General features: G+C 40.1%; 1 protein-coding gene across 3 annotated transcripts in view; it reads left to right on the top strand.

The window, feature by feature from the left end:
* LOC104932424 (heparan sulfate glucosamine 3-O-sulfotransferase 5) overlaps window positions 1–12,296 on the top strand; it is an 81,925-nt gene that overhangs the window by 18,817 nt on the left and 50,812 nt on the right. The window contains exon 2 of one of the 3 annotated variants that reach the window (XM_019278565.2): window positions 8,347–8,487. The exons of the other annotated variants lie outside the window; for them this stretch is intronic. The gene's annotated coding sequence lies outside the window, so the exon portion shown is untranslated. The remainder of the gene's footprint in view (window positions 1–8,346; window positions 8,488–12,296) is intronic. 3 annotated transcript variants of the gene reach the window in all.

Genomic DNA, 12,296 nt, shown 5'->3' with positions numbered 1-12,296 from the left:
GTCCGCCTGAGGGGAAAAGGAGACACCTGGTTCCATTGGAGCCAGTGCGCAGCAGCTGAGGAGCCACAGCGTTCCTTGAGCGATATCCAGACGAATCTCCAAGAAAAAAGCACTGAGTCGGCTGACTCAGAGACAGATCCCACCTCAACAAAAGGGGCAGAATAATCCCCTGGTGGTGATCCTAGGCTCCAGGGCAGTCTACCCCTGGGGTCTGAAGAAAGAAGATCTTTGCAGAAGTTGCAGGTTCAAGGCCTACACAGAGAGAGAGAGAGACGAGGAGACTCCACTTGAGTTTGTTTAGAACTGAGAGCAGACACAGAACATCTTACTAGACAGGTTGTGTCAAAAGTTTATGATGTCCTACTAGACAGAGTACTCTCACGTGCAGCTGCAAACTGTTCTCAGGAAGAGTACTATCTATGGAGCAAAACCTTCAATAACAGTGTTTGTTTAAGAGAAATGACCATGAAAGGAATGGAAGATGTATAGTGAATATAATATAAAATATAAAAAGTAAAGGCAAATTTAAATTTAAAAAAAGTATATACAATAAATAGAAGAACAACAGCAGTATAACACCATGATGAGGTAGTGACATTGCGAATCACATTATGTTGGTTATTACACACCTTTACCTGTATTGTAACTGGAAACATGGCCAGGTACCTGCTGTTACCTGGTGTTTAAGACTGACAGGAGAGGACAGTACTGAAGCAATCATTAGCTTAGGCACAAACTGTTAGAACATTCAGAACAGTCTAATGCTGCTTCCACAAAATTTAACCAGCTGATTTCTGGTTTTGTCTCTTAGTTTCTGTTCTCAATTGTCTGTTATAGAATAAAGTAAAAAGCCATGATTGTGGTCAGCTCAGAAAGCCTACAGTAAGCCCACATTTTTAAGAAAGTCGCATGACCACGTCAAGTATCACCTTTAAAAAAAGATCTTACCATCGTTCTTCACAAACATTCACCAATGCAGCTGATTCTTTACTTGGATTAAAACTTTTCTTTTCACCCAACTATGTATAATACATATTTTATTGATGATCTCATTTGGAACAGTTAGCTTGTTATGAAATAATAACCCATGAGTCTTCACTGTGACTCTGCGAATGAGGAAATAATGTATTAACACACATTTAAAGGGCAACTCAGATTACAGCAACCCAAACCCAAATACCAATCTGACCAGTCACTGTGACTATTACTGTAACATGACCAGCTGATCCCAGAGCTGTGTGAAGAACTGATCTCATTAGAGCCGCTTCGTAACAGTGGTCGATGTTTGTCAGGCTGCTGAAGAAGATAATTAGTATTCCCCAAGCCAAAGTAATTCTATTTATTTATTTATATTTTTCCTTAGAAAGTTCCTCCAGAGTCAGTATATCATGCTTTCTCTAACTGCTTTCACTGGCTCAGTAGAACTCCAAGCATGAAGTTTGATAAATACACCACACACTGCTGCAAAATATCACTTTATATGGTGTTATATAGTTATTCTGTCCCTCACAGCAGGAGTCACATTGACTCGCTGCATCAAAGCGAATGAGGTTATATGAGGTACTTACTGACTTCTGAGATTTCTGGCTGTCAGTCTGGGAGTGTGCTGACCGCTGCTACTGTAAGTAACACACTGACTGTGCATACCTCACACAACCCCACTTCATCAAACCCAACTAGTCCTTTAAGCTTCAGCTCATACTAACGTATCACAATAAGTGCTTACAAGAGCTTCCTACGTATGCTAGTATAACTGTCACAATCCTGGTCGTCGTGGTCATGGATGAGACTGTAAAAACACTTACCATCATGCCGTTGTTTTATTAATTCTTTGCCGTGTCAGCTTTAATTTTCTCCTCGGAAACAATGAATCAGAAAGGGTGCTAGACGCTATAAATATGGTATAAATAAGACTCCCAGAACTCCACGCAAAGCTCGCGTTGAGCCTGTGAACACTAAATCCCTAAACACTAAACTCTAACTGCCCCAGTGGAGTCTCTCTGTAGCTTTCAGTTAAAGACCGAGGCTGCACTGGGTAGCCATCAGTTATGAGTGTGGACACCTGCAAGCAGGAAGCAGGCCAGTGCTCTGTTGTCTCTATATGAAGAGAGTATACAAGCACATGCAAATGTCACAGGAAGTGTGAAAAGTGGGAATGATGGTCGATGGGTGGAATTGGAGGTGAAAGCAGAGACAACACAGCGGAGGGCCAGCTCTTTAAAATAACTGTTGTTTGAAGCGACTGACCTTGGGGTTAACAAATAAATTCACAGGTCAGGAGTGTCCTCCATCTGTGCCGCTACCTCCATCGAGCTTGAGGACACACCGGCATTTTCCATGATTAGGTGCTGCTTCTGCCTCACAAGCACAATGGAGATGAGGGAGACGGTGAGGGGGATGAAAAGTGGGGAGCAGAGCGCCGGGCAGGGGATTGGATCGGAGATGAGTGCAGCAGGGCCATCCATTCTGAAAACGCCAGCGGATGCCTGCATCAGTACATCTAATATGTGGATGAATGTCCTGACCTTCAGTGGTTATCTTCAGTAGAGACCACTGACCCCGCACATCGCTCTCTTTGACAAGATTTGCTTAAAGCTGCTCTGGGCAGGATTTTTAAGTCAAACCAAAGCCATTCTGCCCGAGTTAAATCACAAAGCAGGGCTGCAGGAGAGATGAATATCTGATTCTCTGTGATAGAAATGCTCTATATTTGTCCTAATTTCCCAAATTAAATTCTGGTTGCGGGCATTATCAGTCATGGGAAAAGTCTTCCACCCACAGGAAGTGACTGTATTCTAAACAGAAGTGAGTGGGTGGAGAAAGCTGCATTCACCAGCAGCATCTGATATAAATCAATACTGATGCCGTGTTTCATGATTTTTGGAGATTTTAATAAGATTGTCACTGTAATGAACCACAAACATTTTGTTCATTTGTTCATCTATCATCATTAACAGCATCTGCAGTGTTAAATACATCACACAATACAATACTTTAGACAGAATAAACATACTGATGAATCAGCAATTTTGAACTCTGTAAGTGTAAGTTTAATTGTCACATATAGTCACACAGGTACAATCAACTACTTGCCAAAAGATTTTTCTTTTGTGCAAATTGATATTTTGGTCTGATGGCAAGGGATCTGGGGATTCATCCTCTAAAGGGCCGTGAATATCAAACATTTTAGGCTCAGGCTTTAATGTACCACGTCAAGACAAATGACTTGTTTGACTTCATTTAGCCCGCCTCAGGTCCTCCAATGATCTTTGCCCATTTGTAGATTAGCCGGGAGGCGGAAGAGGCAGGATTGCCAACATGGCGGCAACCAGCACCACCGATTTTGAGCTCTTCAGAAACCCATGTGTGACGCTGTCCATTCTTACTGTCAGTGTTTGACACACTAACCCAACCGAGCTTCCTGATGAGTGTCCTACTGCGCCGTCTTGTCTGTCTCCTAAATAAAAAAGCTGGAAGTACACGTTTAACAGACGTCCTGGTTTGTCCGGACTTGTCCTGGTTTCAAGCTCTGTGTCCCTGAGTCTCGATAAATATCTGTAAAACACTAAAATGTCCTGACCTTCAACATTAACCACCAACTGCGTTAAAACACACAATTCTAATACTTGTACTTGTTTTTAGTGCTCTCGTTCTTGGCACACTGGACATTGGACATTCTAAGACAAAAGATGCATCCTGTTTTTATGCTTGAATTCTAGGTGTATCCTGTTTTTGGTACATGGTTCTATTCTCGGTCATGTTGACATACCTTCTCAGTTTCTAGGAAAGTTCATGTTGCTTTGTTCTCACCATTTCTTTTATGTAACAGTACCAATAAACCAATACTTTCAATTCACTATATACTCCCCTCTGTGGGAGTCTGAGAACCTTTATGACCTCTGCAAAAATTCAGGTGAGGGCGAAAACCTTTTTTTTTGTTGTTGTTGTTGAAAAAATTCCCTCATGACCCCCACACAGGGATTAGAAGTGAGTATATATCTATGCATGTATTCAGGTTATACAAACTGCTTAACATTCAAATAAACACAATAGTATAAAATGCTGAGTACATCAAACTGTGAAAATATTGGTTGATTATTTGAAAAAATATCAAAAACCTATGAATGTGTAGCCAAGTCTCAAGTTAGCTCTTGCCTGCATTGTGGAATTATAATCAAAACAACATAATCCTTTGTCTGCATATATGAATTATGAAGTAAAGCTGACCTGTGCAGCCTTGACTCTTGGCCAAATTATATAATAAATCATTTTTGTAATGGCGATATGGATAGTTTAGGCTAATAACCTATTCCCTCAGTGAGGACTCCATAAAATCCATGCCAGCAATAATAACATAAAATTAATTCTGCAATTCTAAAATTCAATTCTTTTATCATATAGGTTAACACATAGGTATCAGAACCAACAGTACTTACAGACATAATGTATCCACTGATTCTTCTGGATTTATTCATCTCAGTTGCACTTTAGTCACAATCATCAACTCCACCAGGACAGTGTACAAAATGAGCATGCATTCATTTCAAGCAGACAATGAAGAGACCAAGTATGAATAATGTAGCAAACATAAATAAACATACCTCGCTGGCTGCACACAACCAAGAGACCAAGAGAAAATGAGTCCACTTGAACAGCATAAAATCTTCAAAAAATGTCCACTGAAAAATGACTGAAGCGGCGCATAAGCTGCTTCACATGCCGTCTTTCCACAATTAAATGTGTCACACAACACAGAACATAAAAGTTTTTTCATACGAAACATTATTCATGAAAATAAATCATAAACAATATATGTAAACAAAACATAGCAGATAATATTTGTGTCAGTATTCTTTGTAATATAAAGTGTTTCAGTCTGACACTGGAGGTCAGGTCACTCTTCATGGATTGTGTTCTTGTTTATATTCCAAACATCAGCCTCCATATTTCAGATTTAGTTTTTCTCAAAACTTGAGCAGCATCATTTTCTTTTTTTTTTTTCTTTTTCTTCTTTTTTTGGCACAGTGATAAATACGTTGCACAGTACAGTCCCAGTGGTATGATCATTTTCCACCGATCTGACTTCTGCTTAATGAGGCTGACACCTTCACACTCCACATAATGAACCCACCTGTGACTTCACTGACTTATGCAAGTCTCAGTCTTTACGTGTAGGCGGGAAATATGCGCCGCCACGTTGCATCATTTACATTGATTGCACCGTGCTCTCAGGGTGTAATTTCAGCTTTGGTATGTCTACAGCCTTTAGAGGAGCGATGTTCAGCTTGCTGACTGTCTTTCATTGTATGTATATAATAAAAACGCTCAGCCCACAGTCAGCTTTTGACAGGATAATGCACGCCAGTTTATAAGCAGGCAGCTGACATGTCACTGTTGAACAATATATTTTTTGCTGAACACTAAACTTATATACTGTGACATTTTCATATACTGTACGCGTTCACTAATAACTATCTCCAGATCATAAAACCCTGGACTTCTTTGTAGCATTTGACAAAAGGAAATAAAAAAAAATCAGCTGTGAGCTGTTAGCATCAAAGATTGTTTAGTTCCAGTCATGATTCTTCAGGAATAGTTCCAGCCTATTAGAACTGTGGTCTTATTTTCATGTTTTGAGCCATTCTTCATCTTAAAATCCTGTTTTTACCCCTGTCCAGCTTTCACACCTTCAGGCAGATTTTTCTCAGTGAAGTCTCTCTAAGCTTTTTTTTTTTTCATCCAGCCGCTGGAATCCAGATGAGAGGAGTCAGGCGAGATGTTGATATGCTCACCTGAGTCACATTCAGTTGCTGTGCACACACAGCAGAAAGGTTAACTGCAGCCGTTCAGTCACTTTTTTCTTGCTACAGTCTGCCCTACCTTATTGTTGGAGGTTGTTGGAGATCAAAGTCTGCACACAGTACTCGAGGCTGAGAACAATTCTCCTGCTGTTTGGCATGTTTTTTGGATAATTTGGAATCTAAAATAATTTTCATTTAAAGTTAAACAAAGAGAGTAGTATCAGATATAATTCAGTACCAAAGTGCTGTCTGTGCTAAAGATCCAAATAAAACATAAAGCATCAACTGCATAACAGTGGATATATTTAATATTAAAACTAAATCTATAACCATCTCCAACTAAATCTCACCACCATAAGTTGTTTCTTGCTAATTGTTTTTTATATAAATAAATCCCTGAGATGATATTTATAGTTATACAAAACCTACACCCTCACTGAGATCTGTGACCTTACTGAAGAGGGTGAGAAACCTGAGCTGTGAACTCCCAGGTTGACCAAACCTGTTGGGAATAGAGGCAAAGAAGAAATGTGAAATTATAAGTTTTTTTTTTAAGGATCAATCAAATCATCAAATAAAAAATGTGCCAAATGTTTCTGCATCTATAGTGCATTATGGGAGCACTGAATTGCAATGCTTTTATAATGCTTTATGACTACTTATAAACTATGTTATAAACTAGAGGTTGACTAATGGGTTTTATGATACATTATGACTATACTCAACTATACACACGCCTCAACAGTCAGCTCTAGTAAGGACTCAAAGTGTGCTATAACAGCCTATGCAGTGTCATGTTATCACTGTGTGTGTTACATAAAATGAAGTACATTTTGATGCATCGATAATAATTCATGCTTCATAAATGTTTCATTGTTGGTGTTCAGTAATGTGTGATTCATGCATTTAAAAGAACCTGTGCTGCATCATAACTGATTATTCTGTGAGAAGCTCAAATGCAGAGAATTAAAAGTAAAATTGTTATAATGCCTCATAAGCCGTCAACCTCTAGTTTATTTGAGCTAGTCATCAGCATGCATGAAACACCTGTAGTTAGTAGTTATCTATAATGTTATGACTGTTGATATAGTGCATCAGGAAACATGTATGTTATGTATGTTTATGAGTGTCATAAAGCATTATGAATTCACCATGAATGCCCCCATAATGCATTGTAGATATGGTCTTCATAAAAAGTGTTACCGAATTCACATTTAAGTTTTAATCAGTCTGAAGATTATCTTTGAATAAAACCTTCACCCAAAACATTTTACAGGTTTAAATTATGACTTGAAATAAAAAAATAATCTAAACGAGCCTGAATGGACAAAAGACAGAAAGCCCGGTGTAACCTGTGTAACAGTGCAGAGTTGTCTGCAGAGGAAGGTGAATTTTTATTTTTTTATTTTTGAAAAATGTCGGGCCACGGTCGCTGTGAATTTTTATTTTTTTATTTTTGAAAAATGTCGGGCCACGGTCGCTGTCCGCGGTGCTGAATCATCCTGCTGACACAATGAGAGAATCAGAGGCGAGGGCCGCATGCTCATCGGCTTTTAGTCATAATAATGAGTTTTACAGTTTAAGAAAATGAAGGTAATGATTCTTCACTTATCTCCGTTGACAGGAAGGTTTTTGTACATTGAAGAAAAAAATTCTCAATCTAAACATTGCAGCTTATTAGCGTGGCTAATCGTCCGAGCTGTTGTGTTGAAACCGGCTTTATTTGTTCAAAGGCAGCTAATAATGAACTAACATGTCAGTGATACATTTATTATCTGTGTAATTAGTGAAGACAAATCCTTTGTGATGGGTGTGGTTGGACACAGGTGCTGTGTATTGCCCCCTTTCAGTCCCTTCAGCTCTAGGCAGAAGGAAGTTGTAAATAAATCTGTTAAGATGTGACATGGGCTGTAATGTGGTTGTATGTGTGGCACAAAGAAAATAGATGACGATCAAGGCCTGGGTTATGAGGCAGAGCTTATATGAGCTCTCTGATTTTTATACTCGCTGTTCGCTGTAAATAAAGCGGCGGTGAGTGTGGCCATGGGCAGATGAGCTTCTGTAAAATAGCAGAATACCATTAATGTTTCTCTCTTTTTTTAACAAAAGTGGCCAACTTGAGTCATTATTATCTTCATGGTCCATAACACTGGATGTAAGTGCAGCAGGATCTCATTACAATGTGTGTGTGGCACAGGCCTGTACAATAACACCCAGATCACAGGCTGCTCTGACATGTGAGCCAATACTCTGCTATCAGCTATCAGCTGTCGGCCTGCCTCTCCTTTCTGTCATATCACAGACTGCATGTGATGTCTTTGCGTTGAGCTTTAAAGGAACAGTTCCACATTTGAGGGAAATGTGTTTTTTCACTTTCTCTTTTGATGGTGAGATAAAAAGTTTGCTAAAAAAAACTAATGTCTGCTTAGCTTAGCTTAGCATAAACACTGCAAACAAAGGGAAACTGCTAGCCTGGCTCTGTCGGTGAAGTGACAAAGTACACCTGACAGCACCTCTGAATTTAACACCCTGATTGTCATTTTAGGAGAAGTAATGTGATGGAACTATTTCTTGCGAGCAGCCAGCTGTTCCCGGTGTTCTTCTTGTCTCACTGAGATTCCAACTTTCCTGCAACCCACAACAGTCACATCCTGCAGTGGCATGCGTCAGAGTCTCCTGACTGACAGTTGAGTAGATTGTATCTTTAATCACATGCAGTTTCTGTGAGACATGTACACTATATGTAGTTTACATATTTTTGGGAGATGGAGCCTGTGAGGAGAAGCTACAGAAAATAACTGAAAATAGTATAGAAATAAATGAAAGGAATAAAAAGAATGGAAAAATACAACCCTGTTTTGAAAAAGGTAATGGTGTGTAAAATGTAAAAACAAAATATGATGACGTTCAAAACATTGAAACTCCATATTTAATTGCTAATAACACGAAGACAGGATGTTTACCGCTCATCATGAGCTTTTCTTTTAACACTGCAAGCATCTGTGAACTGAGTCTGTGCTGTCATCTTTAAAGTGAAATGTTTTTCATTCTCAGTCTGGACTGCAGACAGACCAGTTTGACTACAGAGCCACGCAGTTTGAATACATGCAGAATCTGCTGAGACATTGTCTTCCTGAAATAAGCAAGGCTGTCCATGAAAAAAGACGTTGACCTGTCACCATCATGCATCATGCCATGCGCACTAATGCACTCCCATACCCACGTTGTTGCCATTGTCTCAGCTTTTTTTTTTAAACATGTTGCAGGCATCACATTTAAAACGGGCATGTCATTTCACAAAAACAATCAAAGGTCTCAGTTTCAGCATTTGATAAGTTGTCTTTGTTAATTTGGAGTCATATCATCACGTATCATCATGTTTTGTTTACATCACATTTAGAATTTTCAACTTTTTTGGAAACAGGGTTGTAAATGGGAAACTAAATCAACGGAAATTAATACAAATACAGAAATATTAATTCATGCCACACTTTATGAATGAATGACTACATTCATTTTTAATAATGACATATTGATTCATTTATCGAAACATTTATTCATTTATTTCTCATTTATCTTTGATTTTGGCAGTCCAAGAGTAAGTCATTATTTTTTTGTAAATTAATTACTAAGCTGTGCCAGTTTCCACCACAAACTGATGCTTCAAGGCGTACATCTTCATTGTAGACAGAGCGACTGGCTGTCCACAATGGAGTCAAAGGCTAACTGTGTCACATGATTGAGTTTGATCTCCTCGTGGTATTCTTGGGGGGGGGGCAAATCAGCTTTCTCACAATGTTGCACTAGTCCTTTATGGTATAAGACATTAGGGCTGACTTACATACTGTGAAATAGAGCTGTCTGCACTCCAGCCAACCAGCGGGAGGATCTTGTAAGCTTTCCTCTGCCCGTGATGCATGACTGTACACAGCAGGCAGGCCGAGCTGTCCTCGCTGAAATACCTCCTGATTTGGCTTCAGCGACTTGATGTTTGGCTGCTCACGTCGACGTGATTTACTCCCGGCCTGAAACTGATGCTCTCCACATTATTTGTCAACACAGCAGAGCATTACTTATTAATGAGTTTTTCATGCTTTATTAAACTTACTGTCATAACGCCTCATCAGGGACCGTAGAGGGAGTTCACTCGTCCTCCTCCCACTTGTGAAGAATAACTCCTAAAGTTGTTTATTTCTCATATTTACTCCATTTTCGCTCACAGGATGTGACACACCACCGTTTAAAGAGCCTGGAGGAAGTTAGATCAAACTTGAAGGGATGGAGCGGCTTTGCCAACAGCCTGCCTGATGTGTGCTGGGTATCTTAGAGGAGACTGCGTTACTCAGAAGGCGTGTTTGCATCCGTCAAGCAGGCAGGGCATCGGCTTTGGCCCGCTTTCTCATCACAATTTATCTTTCCTGTTGATGTCCATTTTCAGGGCTTCACGCCTGATGATTTCAGCAATCTAAAGTTATCACCACCTCACCAGCGAGAGCAGTTATGCCAAATGGGCTCGATGCCTGCCAACAGAACCACAGCTACCCCTGTCACTTCTTATCAGTGGACGCTGCCGTCAACCCCTGAACAGCTTGGTTATTTTAGGGCAGTCCTCTCTTCCTGTGTCCCCTCCAGCATCTCCCGCAGTCATCTTTATGGACTCACTGCGGGAAGGACACAGCCACGCTCGCATTGGCCTGGAAGTCCTTTGAAAGGAAGGGGGGAAGGTACAGTGCCAGGGCCAAATCACCCGAAACCCCTCCTAAAGATCCCATTGTGGCTTCACGCCAGCTCTGCAGAGTCATTCTGTCTTTTGAGATGTTTCTAATACACTCACTCCTCTATTTAATCCACTTCAAAGCGCAGCGGGTTGTTAAAGATAGCCTCGTGTTTTTGTTATGTTTACTGCTGGAATCTCCTTCATCCGCCGGTGCCACAACGCATCACCCGGACATTTAACGACGGAACAAATGTGATCCGTTCTCAGTGTCGGTTTTTACATGCAGACAAAGGAGATAATCTCGTCATCACCTGAGTGTGGCACGATGTTGCACCATCTCAGCTCGGATGATCAAAGACAAGGAAAACAAGCTAATTGGCACTCCCTGGAGACTCTGAGCTGGGTGGATAGATCCTGTCTGTCTCAAAACAGTAAAAATATTCTCTTTGAAATTATGCAATGCTAAAGTTTGCAATGCTGCACAGTATGTCATTTAAACAGGCAATTTAAAAAATGAAACCAGACTGAGGATTCCAAAATACTCCCTGAACTCCAGCTAACTTTTCACTGAACTGACAAAAAAATGCCAGCGTTAGAGAATTAAAGTTTGAAGTCAGCAAGATTTCTGTACATAAAAATACAGCTGTCTTGTTAGCCGCAATCACAAAGTGAGGCTGCAATAGAGAAGAATGTCCCGCCTCCTATAGCTGCTTCCTGTGTGCCCAAATGAAACTTTTGTGTCTGGTATAGACACTCATCAGTCGACAGGAGCTGCTGACTCAAAACTAATAAGGCCACGCTCGTGTGTTTTCACACAGAGTCAACTTTACAGCAGTGCTGACTGTTTTCCAAACGACTGTTTCACTTGTTTCTAGTCATGTCACAACAGTGACACTTTTAAAAAAAGTTTGCAAAGAGTTCAGATTCAATTTCAGAGACATGGCTAGATTATAGTGCTGAGGTGCCCCTGTTAAAGGAAAAGTTTTTACAGTATTATTCAATCTGCACCTGTGTTTCTGTGTCTAAGGGACTAATGGGGACAACATTTTTTAAAATTGCTCCATCATTGAGTGAAAGTGTTGCAGCCACCAGCTGTGAAACAGGCTGCAATTCTTTGGGGCAATTGCACATCGTCAATGTACGCCCACTAAAAGTGTTTTTTAGATTATTATTTGAGGTGTCTGACAGAATTTGCCCTCTTTGTTAAAGACTAATATCTCTTTTGTGTTTAAACAGCTGTAACATCTCTGTGTTCAAAGCCACCAGACTCTCTTGAAAATAACAGTCATTTTAGGTTGCAGAACACAGGAGGTGTTGGTCTACTGCTGCCTTAATTGGTCAGTTTGAACATGTTTAAATGCCAAAGTCACACAAGAGCACACACTCGAGCAAAAGATCGAGGCCGACCATCAACTCCCGTCTGTGACGAACTGTCTATCTGTATGGTCGTTTCCACAACGTTGTCAGATCTTGGTTCTAATGGGCAATTTTGATGATCCATCGCTCTATCATGTTACTTGTAACAAACTCAGAGAAACATAATCTGCACATCACGAGCCACCCCGCATATTTTTTAAGGTCAAAGTCGAACTCTGCATAATCTCCAAAGGTAGTAGTTTGAATCACGTGAATGCCTTTATTTCGTCCATACAAATGCATAAAGGTCTCCAGTGTCACTATCACCTTATCACTGTAGGTACATATAGCTACAGTGGAAGGCAGAAATAAATTAAATAAGTCAGTGAAATAAAAAAGCAATGACCTTTTCTTCCTCTCTA

The sequence above is a fragment of the Larimichthys crocea genome, chromosome XI (genome assembly GCF_000972845.2).
Source record: "Larimichthys crocea isolate SSNF chromosome XI, L_crocea_2.0, whole genome shotgun sequence".
NCBI lineage: Eukaryota > Metazoa > Chordata > Actinopteri > Sciaenidae > Larimichthys > Larimichthys crocea.
Note: the sequence above shows the minus strand (reverse complement) of the source record. Positions and strands in the feature narration are given on the sequence as shown.